The sequence below is a fragment of the Phyllostomus discolor genome, chromosome 4 (assembly GCF_004126475.2).
Source record: "Phyllostomus discolor isolate MPI-MPIP mPhyDis1 chromosome 4, mPhyDis1.pri.v3, whole genome shotgun sequence".
Classification (NCBI taxonomy): domain Eukaryota; kingdom Metazoa; phylum Chordata; class Mammalia; order Chiroptera; family Phyllostomidae; genus Phyllostomus; species Phyllostomus discolor.
The window spans coordinates 56,041,543-56,067,900 of record NC_040906.2 but is presented as its reverse complement, the minus strand read 5'-3'; the positions used below and the strand labels follow the sequence as shown (position 1 = coordinate 56,067,900).

Below are 26,358 nucleotides of genomic sequence, written 5' to 3'. Positions count from 1 at the left end.
TGCATTCTGATGCCATTGTGGATTTGGGAGGGCAATAACATTTTTGAGTTACTTTTCATGGGATTTTGTTTTGTTTTGTTTTGTTTAACAATGTCTTCAAATTCCACGTTGTTTTTAGTCTTAAAATAATTCCATTCTCCATCTCCCTCCCCCAACAATGCTGAGCCAATTCTCTCATCTTTTCTTTTTTTAAAAATGTTTTTATTGTTGTTCAATTACAGTTGTGCCCATTCCCCCACCCCCATTACTCTCCCCTGTCCTGCCCAAACCCATTCTCCCACATTCAATCCTCCCCCTAAACTGTTGTCCTTGTCCATGGGTCCTCTATACATGTTACTTGATGACCCTTTCCCTTCTTTCCCCTGTTATTTTCCTCTTGCTTCCCCTCTAGTCACTGTCAGTTTGTTCTTTATTTCCATGTCTCTGGCTCTATTTTGCTCATTTGTTTGCAATTCTCTCATCTTTTCACTCAAGCTTCTACTGTTGCCATTATGACCTATTAAGATAATTGCTCTTATTTTATGCCTTATTTGACCCTGCAAGAAATTTGCAAGGAAAAAAAATCAACTGACTAATTGATGAGTAAACTAAATATACTGTCTTAGGTTGCCATAGGTTATGGCTTTTAAGTGTGTCCTTACTGACAAGAGTATGTAATGTACAAGTATTCTGATGTGGATGTGGAGCCCGCCATGAGAGTTTTCAACACGGGCTTTCAGGAACAGAAGACTTAGTTTGCTGCAACCTCTGAACTTCTGAAATGTTAAGTGAATTACTTTAAGAAAATCAAAGTAAATCATAAAATCAAAAAAGCAAACACTGAAAGAAAAGTAATATATCATCTAATCCATCACTCTCATTTAATAGAAAACAAAGTGAATCAAACATTTGACATTTCTTTAGAATTTGTGTACTTCCTACTTCCCAAATAAATATGTGATTTGTTCAGCACCACACAGCTCATTAATGATCGAAGTGGAATCAGAACTTTTATTTCCTGATTCCCAAACAAGTGTCTTCCAGTTTCTAACAATTCTGAAATAATTTTTAAATAGTTAAATGATTTTAAATAAAACGTACACAAATATAACACAGATAACCTTATTAAACTAGTATGTACTCAATGAATTATATTCCTGGGAGAAACACAAAACAAATGTAGTAAATGAAATATTTTGGCAGAAATAGAGACTATCTTTAAAAATCTGAACAAAGAATCCCTAGTTACCAGTTCCGAAGAACCTATGCACCTCTATGTTCATGGCAGTGCTATATACAATAGCCAAGTGATGGAAACAGCCTGAGGCCCCATCAGCAAAGAGCAGATCAAAAAACTATGGTACATTTTCATAATGGAATACTATGCAGCAGAAAGAAAGAAGGAGCTCCTATGCTTTGAGAAAGCATGGATGGTAATAGAGAATATTATGTTAAGTTGGCAAAAGATAATTACCATATGATCTCACCTATAAGAGAAACCTCAGGAATAAAATAAGCTAACAAACTAGCACCACTGGCATGGAAACATGGGACAGACTGAAAGTGACCAGAGGGGAGGTGGGTGGGAGATAATGGTGGAAAGCAGGGGAAGAGACTAGTCAAAGAATGTGTATGAATGACCCATGCACATGGACAGCATTGTGGGAACTGACTGTGGGACCAGGGGGTGGGATGGGTGGGGGAGGGCAAAGAGGGAAAAAGTGGGACAACTGTAATAGAATAACAATTAGAAAAATAAAAAATTAAATAACACCATTAGTTGCACTCTCATAAAAAATAAAATCTGAATTCAGGAGAAAAAAATGCTCATAATATTTAAATTTAGAAATTGTATTATACAGGTTTGAAAACAGATAAACTATATTTCCACAATATATATTTTACTTCTAAAATTTTTAAAAGTTTTGCTAAACCTGGTTATTTATAGTTAACAACTGAGCAGATCACTCTACTTAATTCACCTGCCCCCACTTAATCTCCCCCCAAATTTCCTAACACTAAAGTTGTAACATGGTCGTACATTATTTGTGTATCTTCACCACTTCATATCATATAATTTGAGGTGGGGAAAATTCATATATCTGCAATTCTATCTTTAAAGGGGTTTGATTTTCATGCAGAGGAGAAAATAGAGATTCCTGCCAGAACGGATGCCAGCTCCTTGTAGAGTCCCTTTACTATCCTGGGGACATAAACCATCTGGGGATGGCAATTTGTGGAGAAGTGTTTGAGTTGATCTTGTGGTGTTTCTGCCACCCACTTTACAAAAGACTGTGACTGCCAATAATAATAAAAATAACTAGGTACAATGCTATTCTTACAGTCTTGATCTCACATAACACTTTTTTTAATACCCAAGAAAAGAATTGCTTTACATAGATTTTCTCAAGCCTAAAAACCGTTGTTTTATAAATTTCTTTCTAGAAATAATTTAGTTTGGTATCTTTATTATAAAAGTCTTTGTTTCATTTAGTTTTTAATAATATCCATATTTGGTATAATAATTAGGGATTAACTAAACAACATATTTCATGCATGTATTTAAAACATTTATATTCTTTATTAACCATATTGCCCACCTCTAAATTTCCATACTACATGCAGATTACACTTAAAATAGGACCACATATATAACATATATTTATATCTACATTTGTGTATTTTAGAAGTATTTTCAGGACATCCTAATAATAAACTACAAACTACAAAATTCACTCAATCCATTACTGCCTTTGCCAATCTAATATCAATAAACTACTTTGTTCAAATTGAATACACAATTAATTACTCTGCTGAATAGATGGTCTATACTTCAGATACTAATGCAAAATTAACACAAAGAGTATGATAAAATGTACTGCATGGTAAACTAAAATAAAACACTGCATTCTAGGCATGTTTGGGATCAAGAAATATGTAACACACCACTTTTTTATTAATAAAATTGAGCAATTTAGGGCATGATTTTGCCTCACTGTATAAGTATTGAATTAAATGTTTAGAAAAACAAAATAGAACCTAATGTTCCAGTTATATCATTTGAAGTTAACTTTGAATATGATACTCATTTGGAAAAATGTTTGAGGTCGTATTTGATGAGTTTAAAAAATTAATAGAGTTACTCAAATCAGTTCCAGAATGTGCTTGACCATGCATATGGTGTTGCAGCCCACGGGCATATGCTCTTGCTTCATGCAGAACTTTCCTACACAAATGTAGTTCTTTTTCCAAACAATTAATTCATTGATTTCTTCTTTAGGCAGAAAAATGGGTGGGGGGGAGAGAGGGAGAGAGAGAGAGAGAGAGAGATCGAGAAACAGAGAGAGATCCATTTGTTCTTCCACTTATTTACGCATTCATTGGTTGATTCGTGTATGGGCCCTGACTGGGGATCAAACCTGTGACCTGGGCATATTGCAGCTATACCCAACCACCTGGCCAGGGCTACAAATTTAGTTATCATGGATATTATCTCATTTTAATCCTATTTTTCTTTGCTCTATGGTAAATTTTGTTTGGCAAAATAATTCATTGGGTCCAGCCTTATGTGCAATTCCGATTTTCAGATTATGCCTTTATTAAAACATCAGCTTGTATCCCAAACTCCAGAAACCACTCAGCCCAGTAAGACATATCTTAAACCTAACATATTTATAAGTAAAAATGATGCTTTGACAGTATGAAGTACTAAAATGTGCGTGCCCTCACTTAGACTGAGAGCCATAGCCATTAGAAAGTCATGCAGTGGCATAGTTTATTACAATATAAAGTTGTGTGTGATCTTTTTATATTTTTTCCATTACCAGTTCAAACAATTTGAATTCTTGGGTCTTTACTATCTCAGGAATTTTAGTAGAGCAGTAAAGGGAAGCTGTTTAAAGTCTATGCTTCTCTCTTAGTAAAACCTTAAATGTGTTAGAAATGCTAGAGTTTCCAGAGAAGGGGAGACTGGGGGTAGAGCTGCAACGGCTAAGTAATGAGAGTCTGTAGATGGGGAGGGAGATGCCAGTGTCCTAGGCAGGCTATAAAATCTCAGAGCAGAGGCTGGGAGGCTAGATCCTTGACAGTGAGGATCTTAGTTCTACTTAAAACTCCTATACACTAAGCACTGCAGAACTCTTAAGGACTTGAAGCAGTTAAAAGGGCACTTTGGTGGTATTCAAGTGGAATACACGAGGTCTGTTCAGAAGGTATTCAGCCATGTAATATGAAAAACAGAGACATTTTTGAAGACACAAGATGCAAGAAACCTTGTACATAGGACAATGATGCCTCTATCCCCTTCAAAGTAGACCCCTTGGGATTTCGCACAGTTCTCCCAACAGCCATCAGCTGCCCCATTGTATTTTCCTCAATCTCATCAATGGTCTAAAATTTCTTCCCTTCCAAAGGTGATTTTCATTTTGGGAAAAGCCAGAAGTTTCAGGGTGCCAAAACTGGGCTGCAGGGGGACTGAGTCACCTGGGTGATTTGATGTTTTGCCAAAAAACTCTGCATGAAACATGATGCATGAGCAGGCACACTGTCGTGATGAAGCTGCCAATTACCCGTTGCCCATAGCTGTGGCCTTCTGAATCATCTGAATAGCTTCTGCAAGGTAATGTTCAAGCTTAACGCAAAATTTGATGGAGATTCATTGCTCTCCTCACCTAGTTATGTTGAATGTGATGGCCACACAGTACACATGCTCACTGAATGGCGTCTGTCACACCCTGCTAACTAGTACAGTGAGGTTGTCATTATTCATGCATGCACATTCCAGTCCACTTTCCTTGGCTGCCAGGTTACATCAATGTCACACAAGCCATTTTCGCTATATTAACAATGCTGGACTTTTCCCAGACACACCTTGTATGCTCAACCATTTGCTCCCAGGAAGAGATTTGCACATCTCCCACAAGTGCCATGTGATTTGCATGCTTTCCTGGTAGGGGGGGTTCCTGCAATATACATCCTTGCCCTGTTGTTGTTTAACTATGTGACATGCTTTGTCCACTGGAAGAACACAGTCATCAGTCCAACAGAAACTTTCAAGGCAATGTTGTGGTGCAGCCCAGTCTCTTGCTCTTTTCCCTCTGCCCTAACAATGGCATGTATCAAAAGAGGCTTGCTCCTTCAGCCTGGTCCCTGGAACAAGAAGACACGTGGGACAGAGCCACCAGAGCCAAAGGGCAGCCACTAATGGATTTGTAAATCACTGAGACTTCAGGGTTGTTTGACACAGTGAAGCTAACTAACCTGTCAGTGAAAGCCACTAATCAATGACCAGATAAGTAAATTGATTAAACAAATAAGAAAACATACTTTCTCTTAAACATGTAACTGAAATTTAGTTGTGCTGTACTTTATTATGTTCTGCCTTTAGTCCTGCCATGAAGAACATGGTATCATTAGGATCTTTTTTTCCTTACAGGGAAGACCATCTTACAAAGTAGGAGGATCACGGATAGCCCACATTATAAACCTTGGGAAAATCAGGAGCTCTTCTTGGTAATCATACTCAGAATAGTTTAAGGGAATTGCTTTGACAACCATGATTAGTTTGTATCAAGAACACAGTAATGGCCTTAATTATAAACAAGTTATTGCTCTGGCTGGTGTGGCTCAGTAGATTGAGTGCTGGCTTGTGAAGCAAAAAGTCGCTTGTTAGATTTACCAGGCAGAGCACATGCCTGGGTTGCAAGTCAGGTCCCCAGTTGGTTGCATGTAAGAGCCAACTGACTGATGTTTCCTTCCCTTCCCCTCTCCCTAAAAATAGATAAATAAAACATTTAAAAGGAGATTAAAAATACAAGTTATTTATGTCAAATTCTTTAGTAAAGAACTCTTCCATGTTAGAAACTAATTTTAGTTTGGTAGGTCTCAGAGATTTGGGAGGATATAAAGAGCATAAGGCTAATTGCTCATGGTTGTGTCTGCGGTTGCAGATTTTGAGAACCTGAGTGGAAGTGAAAGGCTCTAAAAGCTGCAAGCAAGCCTTACAGGCCTGTTCAGCTAGGAATGAGGAAGGCACTGCCTAAATCCAGGGTATATTTGTCAGGTTTTGAGCAAAGTGGATTATTTGGAGAGCAGAATGTGCATTAGCCAGCCTGGCTCATCTGCCCACTCTTCCCTTCCTTATTGCTCATTTTTTCTCGCCCAGCTCTCCTGAGTCGCCATTTCTTTCTTTTCCTCAGCCCCCGTCTCACTGCCATTGCCCATCTTCCTCACAATCCCCACCCTCCCGCTGCATTTGTAGAAATGTCAGAAGTGCACTCAATTATTTTTTGTAAACCACTGTCCAAAAGTAATTTAATATAGACCCCAGAAAGATACAGCCAGAATGAATGCCATTACTCCTTCTGCCCTCTCTTAGCAATGCGAATCACTTGTGCTGGCAGGGCTGGTAAAGGTGGGAGTTGTGTGGCTATAAGTAGCAGCCAGCGGAAATAGTGCTAGAGTCAGCATTTGTCCTTTTAGTGCTGTGGGAATAATGGGAGGGAGAAAAATAGGCTTATTTGTTACAATTCCCCTTGAAGAAAAAAGGAGCCAGCAGTTGCATTTAGTGTGTGATTATCTACCACCCTGTACACCTGAAACTAATACAAAATAATATTGAATGCAAACTGTAATTGAAAAATAAAATTGAGAAAAAGAACATAGACTAGGGAAAATGAGATACTGAGAGAAAATTGGTAACATTCCCCCTTTGTAACTATCTACCTTGGTAACCATTTTGGTGAAATAATGCAGTCAGTGTGTAAACCATTTCAGGACTCCTGGCATGCATGATTAGACTTCATTCCTGAGAACAATATAGTACCTCTCTTTTGTAGCATCATTACTGGATGTCTAGGCATTAGTGTTCTTAAAGTCTCAGTTATTTTTTTATTGTTTTTATGACTTTCACCCTTCACTCCTGTGAGTGTTGCCTAGACAATTTAGGGTGCAAAATAGTGTTGTACACAGATCTGGGTTAAAGTCACCCTCTACCTGTTATAGCTCTATCTGGACTTAGTGCCCACCAACTGATGGTTATCACAGGTTTCTATAGAGCAGACACCGCCAGATGTCCAGTGTGTCTGTCACAGCAGATCCTTAGTCAGGTCTCCTCCTGTCTGGGAAGTATATGGGTCCTTCATACATCGGTGTTAATTAATTTAAAGTGCTGCTTGCTTTTCTAACTTATTGCTCAGTATCAAAGTGGGTCAAGTAAGTTAGACTGAGGGTCTTCGATTTCTTTTTTTGGTGGAAAGAGGTAGAGTGTGGGGTTGGGTAAGAACTGTTCATTTCAGTGGAAGGACACCTGTGGATGAACTATTTTTAGTGGGTATTTTCTGACAAAATTATCCAAATGCCAAGGAGCAACTGACTAAAGGGCTGGAATGAGGATCGAGTGTAAGGTAGTAGTGCCAGAGAAAACTCACTTACTCCAGAATTATTCTTGAAGACAAGCTTAAATAATGAGGGGAAATCAGTGGTGGGATTTATTTGTCAAAAATGCATAACGGTAAATGTTAAAACCAGTGGCAAGCAGATTTTGACAAATGGTGGAGATATCACAATAAACTAATGAAACTATCCAACTTCACATTTTAAAAGAGAATCATTTTCTTTGGGGAGTAGGTAACCATGGTTATTTGAATTAATAAAGGATTGGTTTGCATTGAACTTAGAGGACGAACATCATTTACAAGGGGTAAATGAGTACTGCATTTTTGTGTCCCATGACTGGGTCACAGAGCAGGGGCTGTCTTTCCAGGGAAAAAAAGCTTCCTTTCTAAGTAGTGAAGGTACATGTTCACTGTCATCTATCTACACAGCATCCAGATGAATGCTTGTGGTTAGAAACTCAATGTTACCATGAAACAAACCAAACTCCTACCTTTGACTTCCTTAGCTCCATGTCTGATGGATTAAAGGAACAATATATGAAAAAAACACGATTTACTTAATATACAATAACCTTGCTGATAATAATGTTTCCTATGAACTTCAGTGTATAAAGCAGTGTTCTCAGATAAAACATGGAAGGTTTTTTTCCCCCCAGCATTTAAAGCTCTGTCTTTGTGCTACCTAGGAAGTACAATGAACTTATTAAAAATCAACCCACCTCTGAAGTCAAAAAAGCAGCTGTGTTATCCTAGTTCCATTTCAGAAGACTCAGAACAGTTCCTGGCCCAACAGAAACAATAAATGTTTCTTGACAGGATGAATGGTAGAGGGATGGCTAGACAGAGCTCTTTAGGAATACTAGATTTGTCTGGAAAAAGTCCAGCCATGGTTAATATAATGATAAAAATTTAGCGTCACTGATGTAAACTGGCAGTCGAGGAGAGCGGACTGGAATATACATGCATGAATAATGACGATGTCACTATACTAGACAGTGGGGACAGTAGAAGCCATTGAGTGAGCATGTGTACTATGTGGCTGTTGCATTCAAAAGGACTGAGTGAGTAGAAGTACTCTGCATCAAATTTTGTGTTAATCTTGAACATTCCTCCATAGAAATTTGGATAATTCAGAAGGCTGCAGTTATGAGCAAGTGGTGATTGGCAGCTTCATCATGACAACGTGCCCACTCATGCATCATATTTTGTGCAGAGTTTTTTGGCAAAACCCCCAAACAGCCCAGATTTGGTGCCCAGTGACTTCTGGATTTTTCCAAAATTAAAATCATCTTTGAAAGGGGGGAGATTTCAGATTGTTTAACAGATTCAGGAAAAAAAGATGGGGTAGCTGGTGGTGATTGGAAGAACTGCGTGAGGTCCCGAGGTGCCTGCTTTGATGGGGACTGAGGTGTCATCGCCCTATACACAATATTTCTTGTATCTTTTATCTTCTTCAATAAATGTCTCTGTTTTTCATATTACGTGGCTGGAAACCTTCTGGACAGACATGTAACATACATGTAACATACAATATGTATGTTAATCAGGCGTGTATTAGTAAGGCTTCCTGTCAACAGTAGGCTATTAGTAGTTAAGTTTTGTGGGAGTCAAAGGCTACACATGGATTTTTGACTGCAGGGGGTGGTTGGAACACCCAATCCCACATTATTCAAGGGTCAGCAGTATTGTCTTGACTACTCACTGGGTGGGATACAGACTTTTTTGTATAAAATGTAACTATGTTGTACATATGACATAGTTACAAATCTTCTTTTTTTTTTTACCTCTAATAACACCCAAAAGAGTAGTATGTATTTGACAGGCCCTCCAAATATTTTGGTTCACATTTTGGACAATTGCTGATTAAAATTCATATTTTAACCAAAATCTCCCAAACATATTATAAATTCCAAAATCTAATATTTTATATTATTCATTCATTTATTCATATTGATATTTGCTACTCTTAATCAAATAATCTGTTTAATATTTCATTTTCCTAAGATTTGTGTTTAAGATAACACACTTTACCCAAATTACTCAAATTACAACTACATTCTACTTCAGATACTAACATTTTATTGCACCACGAGCTACATGAACCATGTCAGGCCATAATGAGCTAACCTGCATTAAATTTTTATTTTTTGTCCACTCTTGAACAATGATTTTTATGGGAAAGCACTAAACCGATCACCCCACGGGGGAAGGTATACAACGCAGAGCTTTGCAGCTACATCCTGATGCAGTAGAGAGATACTGCAGGGAGTTGGAGAGAAACCATTTCTTTCCGGAGTGGCACAGCTTGCTTTCCGCTGAGACAAAAAAGAGGTTTTCTTTTCCTTTTTCTTTTTTAAAGCCTACATAACTAATCTAACATTAATTCCTTTAAACACTGGCCACGAGAATTTATTTACCTTGGGAAATTGTCCAGCAAGTTTTAGAAATTAGAGACATGGCACTTTTAAATATTTAACCTATCTAGTAACCAAAGCAGAAGGGCCTTACAAGAGGGACTTTGATGCTACCGATTTGAAGAATGAAATGGGTGCTGAATTTACTGTATGCTTTATTTAGTCTGAGGTTCGTTTTCAGCTTAGAAACAGGGCTATGAAAGCATTGGGGACTAAACAGCACTGGTAGAAGACATTAACTGAGCTGCGGAGAAGGGGCTGACTCTCTTGTTACATTTTGAGGCATTACTCAGCACTCGGCATTTTCATAAACTGACAAATCTTGCCAGCTGCATAAGCAAGTCAAGACCCTTTTTACTGCTGCTCCATTATTTGTTTTTCCGCCAAAGAGGAAGGAGAAAAGACAACTTCAGCATTAAGGAAAAGGCAAATCGTGCAAATATTCAATAAGAACTAAATCAACTCAGTCTTTTGAGTCTTATGTTGTCCTCCAACTCCCCCAGAAATATATGCATAATTACATTCGAGAACCAAAATGTGTGCTACACTGTGTCTGGTAAATGTTTCTTTAAATGAATGAATGAATGAATGAGTGTATGAATTCATAATCAGTGGCTTATCCTAGGCCATCTGCTCAGTGCACAGGTGATAAGATAGTAACATCATTTCTCTCCCATCTTATTCTAACACACTTGTTATCACCAAACAGAATTAAAATATACGGCCACAATGAAATTTTCAGAGTTCATTCAGATAAAAATTCTCCTTTCTCTGAAATCCAAGAGTGTGCCCTGACTGATGTGGCTCAGTTGGCTGGATGTTGTCCACAAAGTGAAAGGTTACCAGTTTGATTCTTGGTCAGGGTACATGCCTAGGTTGCAGGTTTGATCCCCAGTTGAGGTGCATGTGAAAGGCAACCAATTGATGCTTCTCTCTCACATCAATATTTCTTTCCTTCTCTTTCTCTTTCCCTTCCACTCTCTCTAAAAGTAAATAAATAAAATCTTAAAAGAAAAGAAATCCAAGAATGTGACATAAAATTGTAATTAAGTATAGATTTTTATACTGGTGAACTAAGATTATATGGCATACTGCTTGTTGTTTTTCTAATGAACACTGAACTTTGAGGATATAAACTACTGCATTGATAAAAATCATCTAGGAAGCTCTTTGAAAATGCATAGTCTAGGGTCCCACCCCAAGAGTTGGTTTTAGAGCTCTGAAGTTGGGCCCACAATCTGTCCAGGTGATTAGGACATAGGGCCTGTACTTCACCAATGGGCAAATATTGAGAAACAATGGTATAGAAGAATGGACTGAGTGAAGCACCCTTAACAAATATCAAAAACAAGCTTTTGGTAACTAAGGAATTTAGTTAATTCATGCAAGTACTGGTTTGTTGATTAGAGATAAATTGATGATTCTATTCATTTAAATGTCAGAAGGGATTGTTTTTGACCCAGAGATTTATTTTCTTACCAATGAAGGTTTGGTATTACAATCACTACATTTAAACAAGAATATCTCAGATCAAATTTTGGTTCTAATTCTTAATAAAACTGTGATAGTAAAATAGCTTCTTGATCTCTCTCAGCTTCAATTCTATCATTTATAAAATGTGAATGATTGAACACACTTTAGGAGTGCCTAAATATATTTGTGGAAATTGTGCCCCATGTGTAACTCATGCTGAAAGATGAACCTAGAAAACCGTGCATGTATCCCTCACATTCCCATCCCATTCCCATGACCAGAGCCTGACAGGTTAAATGAGGACACACCATGGGGGAACCAATCCCTAAGCTTAACTGAGCCAAGACCATTCTCTTTCTGGAGAATATTTACACTGGAGTAAGACTGAGTGAGTCAGAATGTTGTGGGAACCTGAACTGAGTGATCTAAAGTTGAGGCTGGGAAAGTGATATCTAGCCATGAGCAAGCAGAGGACACCAGCCAAAACAGAAAAAGAGAGATAAGCAGAAACAGAAAGTGAGTGTGCAACCACTGAGAAAACGTGGGCTGTTCTGATCTGGTTCTTGACTTCTCAGTGCCCGTTCAAGCTCTTCATGGCTTAGCTGTGTTTTGGTCAATGGGCTTTCCGATTGTATTCTCACAGTACATAACCAATTTTACTTATACTGGCTTGAGTGTCTTTTTATTTCTTGAAATTTGGTCAGTGTTCCCTGGCCAAAATTTTTAAAAATGTAAAAGGGCTTCATTCATAAAGGTTCTTAAATTTTAACTGCCTAATTTACAGAGGAAAAAAATGGAGCTTCAAGAAAGTTACGCATCACACAGATGAACACACTAGCCCCACTCTGAGAGTTTGTGGGAAGTTTGACATTTGCATTTGGGTCTATTGTTCCACAGTTCAGTGCTCTTTTTTAAAACCAGAAATTCAGGCCGTAAGGCTGATATTTTATTTGAATCATTTATTGTCCATACATGTTTTCTCACTGAGAAATAGAATGATCTACTTTTTCATAATAGTAATCTAGAAGAATACTTCCAGGACAAATCTTCCTCAAAAATAGTCATTAATATAATTTCAAGCACTTGGACATATATTTAGTTGAAATCTCAGAGCTCTATATAAGAAAGGATGGAAAAAAATTGTTACCCAGAAAGAAAAAAAGACAGCCACTATTATTGCACCTTAAATATTAAAAAGAATGACATTTGGAGGATGACTGATTTTGAGGAGAATGGTATACTGATAGGTCTGTCAGAAGCACAGCCTACCCCTAGAAGCTCTGACCTGCAGAATGAGTTGAGTGGTTGAAAGTATTCTTTTAAATGATCAATTTAGATCTTGTATAATATCTGCCAGAGAGAACCAGTTTTAGTACAGCTGACACTAAGTTGTGCTCATAATATTAAATTGTGCCAAATTTATTTTCTACATAAAGTCACAGCTTTACATGTTATATAATCTTTTGGCAGAAATAAGGACAAACATTCAGAATATGACACTTCAAAATTCAAAGAATCCTGGTATAAAAATATCTAGTGTTTTATGTTTCAAAGTGGGGCCAGAAAATAAGTTGGATATGGCAAGAATACCAGAAATTTCTATTCAGTTGGCACAGGCCTACAGTTGCTAGGCATACATGTAGTAGAATAGAATTTAACAAAAAATAAAAAAGATCATTAAATACCAGTCAGCCAATCAATCAATCACCAAAGAAACTATTAAACTGCAACTATGCTAAGTTACCTAATTAGAGACTGGCAGTGTGCTCTTTTTAATAGTCAGCTTTCCTGGGCAGAGAATGGTCTATGTAACCCACCATGTTCCCCCACCCTGTCTCTTTAGGGATTAGAGGTGCAAAGCTAAACTCAAGGTCCAACAACACTATTATACTTCAGCACCTAGCAACAACTTTGCCATGCTTTTTGGCTTTTTGTTATTATTTTGATTTATACTGCATTTGATATTGTAATTCAGATCAAATCATTTTTGGAAGTAGAAAAGAAATAAACCAAATGAAGCTTTCTGTTGCTACAATATATGCCCATTGCCAGTGAGTTATCTTTCTGGTGATAAAAGATGCAATCTGGTATTCTCCTTGAGACAAACCTGCATACACTTAAAGGTAGGTACTGTCTCCCTTTGTTTTCTCTTTACCAAAATGAAAAGTTTTCAACCCAGTATCATGAATACTATATAATTGTTTGCATTGTTCATTTATTCCTTTCTGGTTTCTTCCCCATGTCACTAATCTGCTTAGACACTCCAATAGAAAAATGGTAATAAAATAGCATAGAAATGATGCTTGACTTTTGCATCCATTTTCCTTAGTACAAATGACTGTCATCTACTAGTAATAGGATATCTCTTTTTATTTAGCCTGTATCTTTACATAAATAAATTTGACAATTTTAAAAAAAGATTGAAATGATAAAATTGATCTTTGCATGTAAAAATATCCTATGATTCTTCTATTCTTCCTGCACCTAATCAGAAACAATGTATTTATTGACTTCCTATTAAACAAAAGGGCCTTGTTGATTCCACCAACTTGTGACTAGGTTTTCCACTACCTTGTTGTTTGCATAATGTTTTTTATTTACAATATACCACACTTTGTCAGAACTTTACACACTAGAGTCCCTCTTGGCTTAATGAACCAGTTTCTAAAAGTTTCAAGGGAATTCTGCTTCCTATATCCCTCAGAGCTATTACTATCATTTCCTACATACCACTTAAACTTTTATTGTCCATTTCAACATCTAGGTCAGTAAAAAGTTACTCAACAGTAATATTCTCTGGATTGATTTCAATAAAGTGTAATTGCTATGTTTCTCCAGGATATCATGAAATCATTGTTAACCATTCTGAATCACTCGCACATCACCCTAATAGCAATGTGACTCAGACCAATGTTTGCAGGAAATCAAGTTCAGAGCTATTCTAAAGATCACAAGAATCTATAGTGTCCATTCCAGCTTTTGTTTCATACTGAATACATGTCTTATGCATATTCATACCATAATCTTTTTAAAGGTACATATATGGTAGTATTTATAATACACATTCTTTCATAGAAAACTTTTTGACAATGTGTATTTTTGCCATCAACAGACACTAAAGTTTAACTTTTTGTGTGTGGTGATCTTTCATAATGCTGGGATAAAAGTTGGGAATCAATGATGAAAGATCATGTACAGATATGCAAAAGCTTCCCTGAAGCACAGATAAGTGATATCTATTATTTTTATTTATATATTGATTGATTGATTGACTTAAGAAAGAGAGACAGAGATGCAGAGAGAGAAATTGATTTGTTTTTCCCTTTATTTATGCATTTATTGGTTGATTCTTGTATATGCCCTGACCAAGGATTGAACCTACAACCTTGGTGTATGGGGACAACACTCTAACCAGCTGAGCTGTCAAGCCAAGACACATAGTGATCTTTATCCGTACTATTTTTGGTGACTATCAATTTCAATATAAGTATGATTTTTATAGTTTTTCTTTGCTTTCTTATTTTTTAAGATATTTAAGGATATTTAGTTAAGATGACGTTCCTAAAGCTCCTTTAATCACTTTTCTCAAAGACAACCCCCCCAAATTTGCCTTTTCATGCAGTTTATCACTAGAACAAAACATTGTACTTTTGCAATTACTGACAGAAGTCTCCTAAAATACTATATACTTTTTTCTGTCTTGTTGTTTAATATCTTACAAGTATACAGTAATTATATTTTGCTTCAACTTTTAGTTGTTCTCTTCCCTTCTTGCCTAGAAGGGAATGCCTGATTCTAGAAATCTTCATCCATCTCCACCTCAACCTCTAGTCTCTACTACTTTGCTCTTTCCAAATGCCAGGGTTTGAAAGACCTGTTTCTAATGGGAATCCATTAAAAAATAATTATATGTGAGGTCACCTAGATTTCATTTTGAAACAAGGGATATGAAAAGATATTTGGATGTTCAAAAGCCTTTGTATTTAATTCTTGATTTTAGGTTATGTTCCAGAGACTTGTAGAATGTGAACACTTATACAATGAATATTGTTCTTCATCATTATTTTTATTACAGACCATACTACTTAATAGCTCCATATATTTCATTTAACTCCATCAATCAGATACTCAGTGCTTATTCTTTGTGAACCCCTTGACTACTTTTACAGCCCAATGTGGATCCAAATTTGCTGTCATATAGACTGTTAATCCCTTCATCTACTGGCATTTTTCCAAAACAAAGAGCATATCATCTTTAAATCTGAATAAACATTCATCTGCAACTCTCACACTACCTTTTACCTCCCATGATATTTACCTTTGAATGTTTCATTTTCTGTTTTAATCCACGAGCACTTTGAGAGCAGCATATATCTTTATTCTTCCCTATGAAGAGTGCTTTATTCATGAAAGGCATGCAATAAATAGTTGCTGAATTAATCAGTAAAGTTCAAAGAACAATAGTTTAAACTCCAACAGCTATAACAAAATCAAAACTTAAAATACAGAACATTTTAGAGTAAAGGATATTGTATGGTGAAATGGATTATTTATTGGAGGGTCTCAATTTTATAGTGATCATATAGTTTTTTAATATTTAGATATCTGATACACACACATATGGAAGTAGCAGTGGTTCTTATTCTGATTTATTCTTTAATACATAAGAAGAAAACACAATTTTGATAATAACTATTATCAGCTGAGTTTTTGATTAGCAACTAATAGGACATTAGTCAACAGTTTCAAAAAAGATACCAAGACAATTCAATGATAAAATAATTTTTCAAAAATTGGAGCTGGAAAAACTGGAAATTTTCATACAAAAGGAAGAATTTGGAACCATGCATAATACCATACAAAAATAAGTTCAAAATACATCATTGATATAAATATTAAAGCTAAAACTATAATATTGTTTGAAAAATATGAGTAATACCCTGGTTGGGTAGTTCAGTTGGTTGGAGTGCCCTCTAAACACTCCTGGGTTGCATGTCGGATTGCCAATCAGGGCACATGCGAGAGTCAGCCAATGAATGCATAGGTAAGTAAAACAAAAATCTATGCCTCTGATTCTCTCTGTCTCTGTCTCTCTCTCCCCCTTCCTTTATGTTCACAGCAGTGTTATTTACAATAGCCAAGGTCTGGAAACAGCCTAAGTGTCCATCAGTAGATGAGTGGATAAAAATGGTGCGGTACATTTACACAATGGATTTCTATGCAGTAGAAAAAAGAAGGATCTCCTACCCTTTGCAACAGCATGGATGGATCTGCAGAATATTATGCTAAGCAAAACAAGCCAGTCAGAGAAAGACAAATACCATAAGATCTCACTCATATATATAATCTGATGAACAAAATAAAACCAGAGGCATGGATACATGGGACAGACTGACAGATCTCTGAAAGGAGGGAAGCAGGGGTACTAGAAGAGATTAGCTGAAGAACATATATGCATATATGCATAGCCAATAGGCAAAGACAACAGTGTGGTGAAGGCTTGGTGGGGCAGGGGTTTGGTGGAGGAAGTAAAAGGGGAAAAGTGGGGGATATCTGTAAGTTTCAACAGTAAGAAAAAATAATAAAAAATAAAAGCAACAAACATATCCTTGGGTGAGGACTAAAAATATCCACAGTGAGATACCACACCACACCCACCAGAATTACAATAATCAAAAAGACAGATAATAGCAAATGTTGTTGAGAATGCGGAGAAACTGGAACCCTCATACATTGCTGGTGGGAATGTAAAGTGGTACAGCCACTTTGGAAGACACTGTGACAGGTTCTCACAATCTTACATAAATCTATTATATGACTTGGTAATTTCACTCCTGAATATCTAACCAAGGGAAAGGAAAATATACACACATACAAAAACTTGTATGGAAATACTCATACAGCCTATTCATAATGGACAAAAAGTAGAAACCTCCCAAAAACCCATTAATTGGTGAATGGATAAACAAAATGTTCATTATATCCATATAATGAATTATTCCTGGGCAATTAAAAATAATAAAGTACTGACACATGCTGCAACATGGATGAGCCTCAAAGATATGTTAATAAGTGAAAGAAGCAAGATGCAAGAGATGATGTGTTGCATGATTCCATTCATATGAAATATCAAAAGGCAAATGTGTAGAGACAAATTAAATGATGGTGCCCCCAGCTGAGAATGGGAGTGAGAAGTGACTACAAATGGGCATTACGTTGTTTTTCAGCTCGATGGACATGTTCTAAAATCAAGTTGTAGTGATGGCTGCACAACTCTGTAAATACACTGAAAAGCACTGAACTATAAAAGAAGCTAACACCACAATGTTAATCATGTCAGCAGTGATAATTATTTGATTCCCTTACTTTTTTTATGAATCAGAGTATATTGATCTGTATCCATTACTTTTCTTAATGTTTCAAGAAGTTGAGAATTTTGTAAAAATAATGATAATATCTGAATGAAGTCAAGAATGATTATTCTTTTTAAAATGATTATTACCTTAAATCAGTTTCTGCATAAATTCTATTATGATTTACATTTGTTGAGGAAAATCTGGCATCACATAGATATATAACTGAGAAATTTTAATAGCCCTTTCACATAATTGAGAATAGTCATCTCTGATGGTCTATCAAAACTAGACAAGTAGAATTTGAAAAACAATCAATAAACTCATCTCTGCTCCATTAAAATCTATTAATTTATGTTGCACTTTGAATGGATCTATTACCCATGCATGATTTTGTATCATTGCTCATTTGTAAAATATCAGCTGACTGAATTACGTAGATCTTTGAAATGATGAACTATTTCATTATTCCATCATCCATTTGCTAACATCACTCTTAATGGAGTCAGAAGATCCTTTGAATTTTGAGAAGCTGTTGAGCTCATGGTGACAGATACAAGTTTTCCAAAATTCTCATTTTTCTCTTGAAAGTTCAAATGTTGTCACTGGTAGCAAATGCTGTCTGTTATTTTTCTTAATGACAGGCTCACTTCATTCATTTTCAAAAAAATCATCTGTCAAATAACCAAGTCTGAATAACCACAATTTATCTGTCAGTCATTCTCTCAAGTAAAAATGTGTCTCATAGAAAAGCAGCTAGTTCAGCATGCAACTCAAACAACTGCATGTTTTTTCTGTTGTTTATTTTTGAGTCAACTATCATCATACTTTGTCATGTGACAGGTATTTTTTTATCTTTATTTTCCATTTCAGCACACAGAATACTTAAAATGTGTACATGCATGTCTAGATGACATAGCACTAATACATTTTACTGCTCCATCAAAGACATTTCTTTAGTAAAACTGGCTTTTAATCTTATTTATTTACTGAGTTATTTGTACTGGGAGTGAATGACAGTGAACACTACCACGGCTACTACTAGGTTTGGTTTTACTGTCTTGGCAAATGTTAAGGTGTTAAATCTAGGAGTTTTAAGTGTTCTTGCACCATAAATGCAAATGTCAATATAGTGAAAAAAGCAAACAAACGTGCTTGTGTAATTATGAAGATTGTTTTGATGTGATGAACTCCCTAAAAGGTTTCAAGGGAATTCAAGGTGGTCTGTGGACCATGCTTGGAAAATAGCTGCAGAAATCATGTTAATAATTTTTTATTTCTTGGATTATATTCTTTATGTACCAAAGACTATGAACACAGGGAGAACACAATTGTGGAAAACTTTTACATAACCCACTGAGCAGAAGAAGAGTTAGAAATGAAATGGAAAAAAACCAGAGGGTAAAACAAAATGCCTCAGAATGAAAAAATAAAAAGAGTAAAGGATAGCAATAAGATAAGGTTTGGCCCCAGAGAAGAGAGAGTTGTGACTCCATTCTTTGTTATTCCATAGAGAGTTTTAGGAGATCCCCCTTATTTGTTTTTCTTTGCTTACTTCTATTTAACTTACTCACTATATTTACACTTCTTTTTTTGGAATTTCTTCAAAGGATACTCTTGGCTTCATTCATACAGGTTGATCTACAATCCTCCAAATGCTTTAAGGTATGAAATCTTTCAGACTCCTCAAATCACCCAATGCCTAAAATACCAAGGCTCAGGTACCATTGAAATTATGGTACTCTAGACCTGAAACCAGTCTGTTGCCTCTCTGGTTTTGTCCCCAAAAACTGACATACGTAGTCCAAAATACCACTGGCCTTTTAAATGGCATATCACATTCGAGGGTAATATCAAAACTGCTGCGTGGTAGCATTTGTCAAGTCTCAAAATAACCTTTTCCAGGGTTTTCAAATTCACTGACTTTCTTAGATTGGAATATTTTGTGTAACAGAATTCTCTTAGTTTTCCCTTCTTTCTGAATAAGTAATGAAAAACCCTGAACTCTGATTTCTTTTTTTATTCAATATTTTTTATTTTTTAAATTATTAATAACTGCTTAAAAATAAGCCAGATATTGTTATCTAAGCCTTGTCATTAACCATTTACTTCCCTACACACAGATTCCTCCCACTACACCCTAAACACAAATAATTCACATCTGCAAATGCAACATATACTAACTACCCTCACTGCTCCACTCTACCACCTCTGACTCAACCCTGTTCATTTACTCTTGTTGTCATTACATTTGCTAACATTGGTGAGTTTATAACTTGATGTTGTCAATTTGATTAGTTTTATATAGTTTAAAAATTTATGTGCACGCTGTTAGTATTTACAGGTATGTTTGTTTTTGTCTTTTAGTGTTCTCATTCTGAGATTGATGTTTACTAACATTGTGTATGTAGACCATTTTCAATTTTGTTTGGGCGGAATTACTCCTCCTAAGTCGGGAACTAGTTTTGTGGGACTGTCAGACAAGGGGCCCAGTTCAAGTTCATAATCCAAACTTGACTACCAGATACTCACTTCCTAGCATTTTAATTTTCAACCTTAATGTCAAAAAATCCCAAAAGCAACAGAATTGATTCATTTCAGGAGATGGCAACACCTTGCAGAAACTGCCAAAACGTCCAAAATCTAGGCTACCTGACTATCCCAGCTCTCCTTACTCTTACCATTTCCAGTGTCTAGATTTTAGGGCCCTCAACTCTGTGAGCTGTAATCACTTCACAAACATTGCTTTTATGTTTAAATTAACCTGTTTCAGTTGCTTATTAAAACACTTTGAAATTAATTATTTGATTTACACATTCCTCACAACTGCCCAATATTTTATATGGTTTTGTCACTTTTCTCATTGAAACAAATACGAGCCTTAGGTCAGTAAACTTATCATAGATTATAAATATAAACATGACATTAGAGGTGTACAAGTGATATGAATGTCACTACCATTTCACTTATCATTTTGTTATTCATCATGACTCTTTAATACAAATCTAATTAACTGCCTTCAGTGGACTATTAACAAATACACAGACAACTCTATATTACCCAGTAGGAGGGAGTCATAAATAATGAAAAACCACCACAGTATAACAATAGTTTTATTAACAACAAAAAATGACTTATCAGTTTCAATCTTCATGCTTATTATTTTAGCAATCACAAGTATAGCCAAAGACAACTGCTATGGACTTCATTGTGATCCCTTCAAAATTCATATGACGAAGTTCTAATCCATATTATCTTAGAATGTGACTATATTTGGAGATAGAGCCTTTAAAGAGGTGATTAATGTAGAATGAGGCCATTAGAGTGGGTCCTATTACAATCTGGCTCTTGTCCTTATAAGAAGAGGAAATTTGGATACAAAAAAGACGGTAAGGATGCACACACACACACATACGCAGAAAAAAAATATGCGAGGACACATTGAGAATGCTGCCATCGGCAAGCCCAGAAGAGAGGCCTCTGAAGAAAGCAAACTTGCAAACATCTTGATTTTGGACTTTTTCTATTTCTTAAGCTATCCATTCTACGATATTGTGTTGTGTCAGCCCCAGAAAACTAATGAAACAACCAGACCTACTCGAATGGAATTCCTCTATGTTAAGTCCTATGGTTTCCCTCCAATGATGTTTATGAAACAAAGCAGACTAGAAATGTATATCAAAAAGAATGTGGTTAATGTATGTATAAGTTTAGGAAAGCAGGTACAATACAGTAGACATGTTTCTTTGAAATAACTAGTAATCCTTTTCTAAAAAATTAGCTCATTACTGAACTGCACATCATTATCATCTTAAACTTTCAGTAGAGTAAAACATGAATATAATTTCAATTAAAATTTTTGATGTGAAGTTAGGTCAAAAAAACTGTTTAACAGTTAAGGGCATTTAGGTCAATACTCTCTTACTTTAAACTTATGCAGATTCTCAAAAAAAGGTGACTATCACTGCTCTTTTCCTAAATAATAAAGTTGTCCCTAGCACCCAGTGTATAAATGTATTGCTAAAGTAGCTTGCTAAAACATAGATGTGCATAAATACGGCATGGCCAACAACACGAACAAGGCAATTCAATGGGGGAAGAACAGCCTTTTAAATAAACAGTGCTAGGACAATTGGATACCAACATGTAAAAGAATGAAGTTAGACCCCTTCCTCATATTATACATAAAAATTGGCTCAGAATGGATCACAGACCTAAATCTAAGAGGTAAAGCTATAAAACTTCCAGAAAAAAGATAAAACTAAATTTTCATGACTTTGGATTGGGCAATGGTTTCTTATATATAATATCAAAAACACAAGTGACAAAGGAAAAAAATTAAAGCCAAAGATTATAGAGCCTTCATCAAAATTAAAGCCAAGGTTGTAGATGGAGCACCAAAGGAGGAATAGACCCTATGAGAGGTCAACTTTTGACCACTTATAGGGATAAAATAAGACCCATGGTCTAAGAATAGAAACTCACATTTGCTAGACAGGAACTAGCAGGTTGGTAGGTAACTGAGAAGGAGTGGGAGCAAATAGCCAGAAAAGATAAAAAAAATAATCAGAATGTAAATTTTGAATGAACAGAAATATAACAAGGTTTAATACAGACAAAAATGAAAGCTAATGTTTGTACTTTACCATATTACTTTGAAATCAAATTAATATTAATAATATTCATAAACATATTAGATCAGGCCTAATAACATATTACATAAACATAAAGGTCAGGCCTGCTGTGCCCTGACCACTCCAGAGACTCAGAGCCTGGTTTCCACCCTCAGTGTCTGCTGTATTCTGCCTTCTCCATTCAATCATTTCAGGCTAAGACCTCGAGTGCAAGTAAGGCCGACTGGGTCATGGGGGCTGTTTTTATTTCAACTGGTAACTGCAGCAGTCTAATCAATAATTTCATTCAAGCAGACTTTTTTCATCAACAGTGTCTTTTAAATACTTTTCAGTCCGTTTCACTGTATTCCAGGAATCGTAGCACTTTTTAAAGAACTTTACAAAAACTGTTAAAACTTTGTGTGTGAAAATGACTGTTTTTTTAAAACCTAGGAACTTGTCACCATTAAATATAAGACTTAAATTGCTCCTTGATTTGTTTTTTGTAAAAGCCAGGATTAGTTAGAAGACACGCCAACTCCATGGATTGAACCAGTCACCTATTTTATCTGTTCTCGTGATTGCTCACAAAACAGGTGCCGTTCCTTATACCCGTGAGACGCTGTGCCCTTTGGGGCCTTTTGCTTCCTCCTTTTTCTCTGCCCAGAACGCTCTTCTCTCACCTCATTCAGATAAAAAATCACTTTCTGCGCCTCCTCAACAGCATTTTTGTAACAGCATAGAAACTTCATTTCTGACCTTTCTCCTTTCTTTCCTTGTGCTTCAAACTGGCCTCATCCAGCACCTGACTCACCTGCCTCCCTCTCCCTTGTATATCCACTCTTTTAAGTATTAAGCCCTCAGGACAATGAGGTTCTGACCCACATCAAACAATCTTAGGAACAAAGCGTGAGGTCTGTTCACCCTGGGGAGAGTTTCAGTCAACATGGAGATATCATCCAGGCTTTAGTTGGGTTTTAGCTCCAGGCCCAGAAAAGCAACAACAGAAGTCACGACTGACATCCGGACCAGCTGCACTGATCAACTACTCCCCACCCTAGTGCCCACCAGGCAGTAGAAGCCATGACCCTAGCACAACCCTAACTCCCTTAGTCACGGGGATAAATGATTTAACCCATCCCAGGGAAGGGGAAGCCCCTGGGGAGCCAGGTTGTTACCACTGGGCCACTTCCAAAAAATAAACCCTTACTTTCTGTGCTGCAAATGCCCGTTCTTGTCTTATTGAACTTTGATGTGAACAGACAAATGGACCTCTTTAGTCTTGTAACATTGTCTTCCTTTCTGCCCCTCTTGCCCTCACTATTGCCTTACCCTGCTACATTTTTCTTCAAAGAACATATATCCACTATTATTTCATTACACATTGGTTTGTCGATTGCCTACCTCTATCACTATACTGAAATCACCATGCAGGCAGGAATTTTATCATATTCCAGTAGCTGGAATAGGGACTGTCCTTTACTATAGGAGGGCACTTATACTTTCTATTTAATGAATGAATTTAGTAGATTTAGGGAAATCATTCCAACCAAAGTGTTTTGTAATTTGCGGCATGTAAGATAACAGATGAAATTACAGCCGCCAGGTGCAGAGTGCACCAACCTGAGTCCTGAGCCAGCTGTGGCTCTACCATCACACCGGCGACAGGACTGGCAAGAGCTCTGACACGGCAGCCAGACTGCCTGTGCTCCAGTTTGGGCTCTGACACTAACAAACTGACCAAGGGCGAGTTAACTTCCCCTCGCTGTGCCTTGGTTTCCTCATCTATAAATTGAGGTTAATAATAGCACCTGCCTCATGGAATTAAATGAAAAAATATTTGTAAGTGCTGCTTAGAATAGTGACTGGTACCAAATAAATGCTATACATCTTTGTTAAATACAATAATTAATAATGTAAACTTTGAAACATGGCCCTCAAAAGTTGGAAAAGCACAGTGTGGGGGAATGTGGCCTAACTATTTTTCTGACTACAGTTACTCTTATAATAACTCTTCCCCACCTTTACCCTACACCAATATAATCTAAACCGAGCTGTGAAATGTGCTTAACTGACTAATCAGAATTTCAAAGGGAAGTGATTACTTCACAGTCACAGCCCCATTGAACCTGAGTTGAAGATTGCAAGAGCTTTGATTGCTGATTCGCATTCCCCCTCACTCCTCTCCTTTCTCATCCTGTCCCCTTCCTTGGTAGCTGGAAGATCACGTCTTGGTACTTACAGGGAGGAAGTGACAGGATTGGCCTCTCCAACTACACAGAGGAAAATACCTGGTATGGCCCTCCCCACCCCCGCTAAATTTTGGAGAGATGCCATTATGTCTCAAGCATATACCAGTATAAACTGGTGAAGACTGTCTCATCTGTAAAGTGATAGGGGTAACTCCAAGGAAGCCCCAGGTTTCCCCTCAATCCCCAGAGAAGGTGCTTTTTCTCTCCCTAAATCTCTGGGTTCCTTGACAGTGCCCTCTACACAAAGAGATAGAATGTTTCTTACTGGACTCCTCTGCAAAATTCCAGAGTTTTCCTCTGTTGGTGGCCAAAGAGTTTACTTCTGGGGCTCTAGTCTCTTCCTTCACTCTGGTATCTCTGCTTGGTAAGGCAGAATCCTTCCTGAGATCCCCAGTGCCTTCTTGGATACTGTATAATTAACTAGGCCTCCAATTGTGCCTTCCTCTCCCCTCCCATAGATGGAGAAACCCTTTCAACCATGCCTTAAAGGGAAACTGCCCTAACAATTGAGTCTCCAGATAGAAAATATCACAGCAAGTGGGGCCAGGTAAATGGAGGCTATTAGTATCAGCTGCAAAATCCAACCAATTATTTTCACCAGTATGAACATTCTGGATGCACTGACTGCTTAAAGAGATATTTGGAAAAACAGAACAACAATGTCAAGTGGGAAGAAAAAAAGTCCTCAAATGAGTATCAGTGAGTTTAATGAAACTAATTCCACTGCTGTGTTGGTGTGATACATAACCAGCCACTCTGCTCTGTTCTAGTGGTTTATAATGTTACTTCACCCTCTCCACTAAATTGTTTTCCATAAATCTCTGTGGCCATCCATTCCTGTCTACACATTATGTTCCTAAAATAGACACCATCTAAAAATCTCTTCAAGGAGCTTTGTGGAAGAAGGCCTAAATTGCAACACTGCTCCTAGAGAGGGGTGCGTGTGAAGGCTTGATAGGAATTACAGAAGCAACCACCACAAAAGGAAGGTGTACAGGAGTTTTTCTCCATAGTTATTCTGCTTCCCAAATGCACAGAGGAGGGGAAAGGAAGTGTCAGACGCCTGGTGAACGTGCAGAAGCTCCAGTTGCATCACCCTGGCATGCCAGGTATTGCAGCAAATAGGAAAGGTAAGCTACCCACTGCTCCTAAAGCAGGAATCACCAACCTCAGCACGGAATTTTCCTATTTCTGTTTGGCAACATCCTCTTGGGATGATTTAAAGTGTTTTATAGATAAATGTGTTCTGTTACTACACTAGCGCATCAGAAACACCACATGAACCTGTAAATCCATAGAAAAAGCAGCCACATTTTTAAGTGTAATAACAACAGTGGCTGGCAATTTGTAAGTTTGCTACTGCATCCCAGAAATATTTAGTCACATGCACATATGGACAGAACATTACCCTGCCTTGGCTTTAGTTGTTTCATCATACATGAAAAAGCACTTGCCACCCTCTTTGGATGGATTTGTTAAAGAGGAGTGATGCCTGTCAGTGAGGAACTGAAGGGAACAATAAGAAATATGAGAAGTAAACGTGGTATGGGGGTGGTGTTAACCACATGCCTCAAACAGGTAGGAGGGAGGGAATCCATGATAATGAAGCCCTTTAAAAAAGCCTCCTGTCCACCTAGAGGCATCTCTTGTGCCAGTTGGAAAATCAAGACGGTTCACACTGGGGATGGAACAGCATCTGCAGTATCATTGCTGACAGTGACCTCTGTCTAATTAAAAGTAACTTAATATTTCCCATTTAGCATTCTACAGAAGAAAGGTTCTTGCCCACTTCCCTCAAGTTCTCTCTCTCTCTTTTTTAGCATGGTCAGTTGGAGTTAGGGGGAATAAATCATTGGCCCTGTGTCTTGCTCAAGCCATGA

The 26,358-nt window shown here is 37.0% G+C and overlaps 1 protein-coding gene across 4 annotated transcripts in view; it reads right to left on the bottom strand.

The window, feature by feature from the left end:
* LOC114494503 (sodium channel protein type 1 subunit alpha) overlaps positions 1 to 26,358 on the bottom strand; it is a 124,597-nt gene that overhangs the window by 76,466 nt on the left and 21,773 nt on the right. The gene's annotated exons all lie outside the window — the stretch shown is intronic.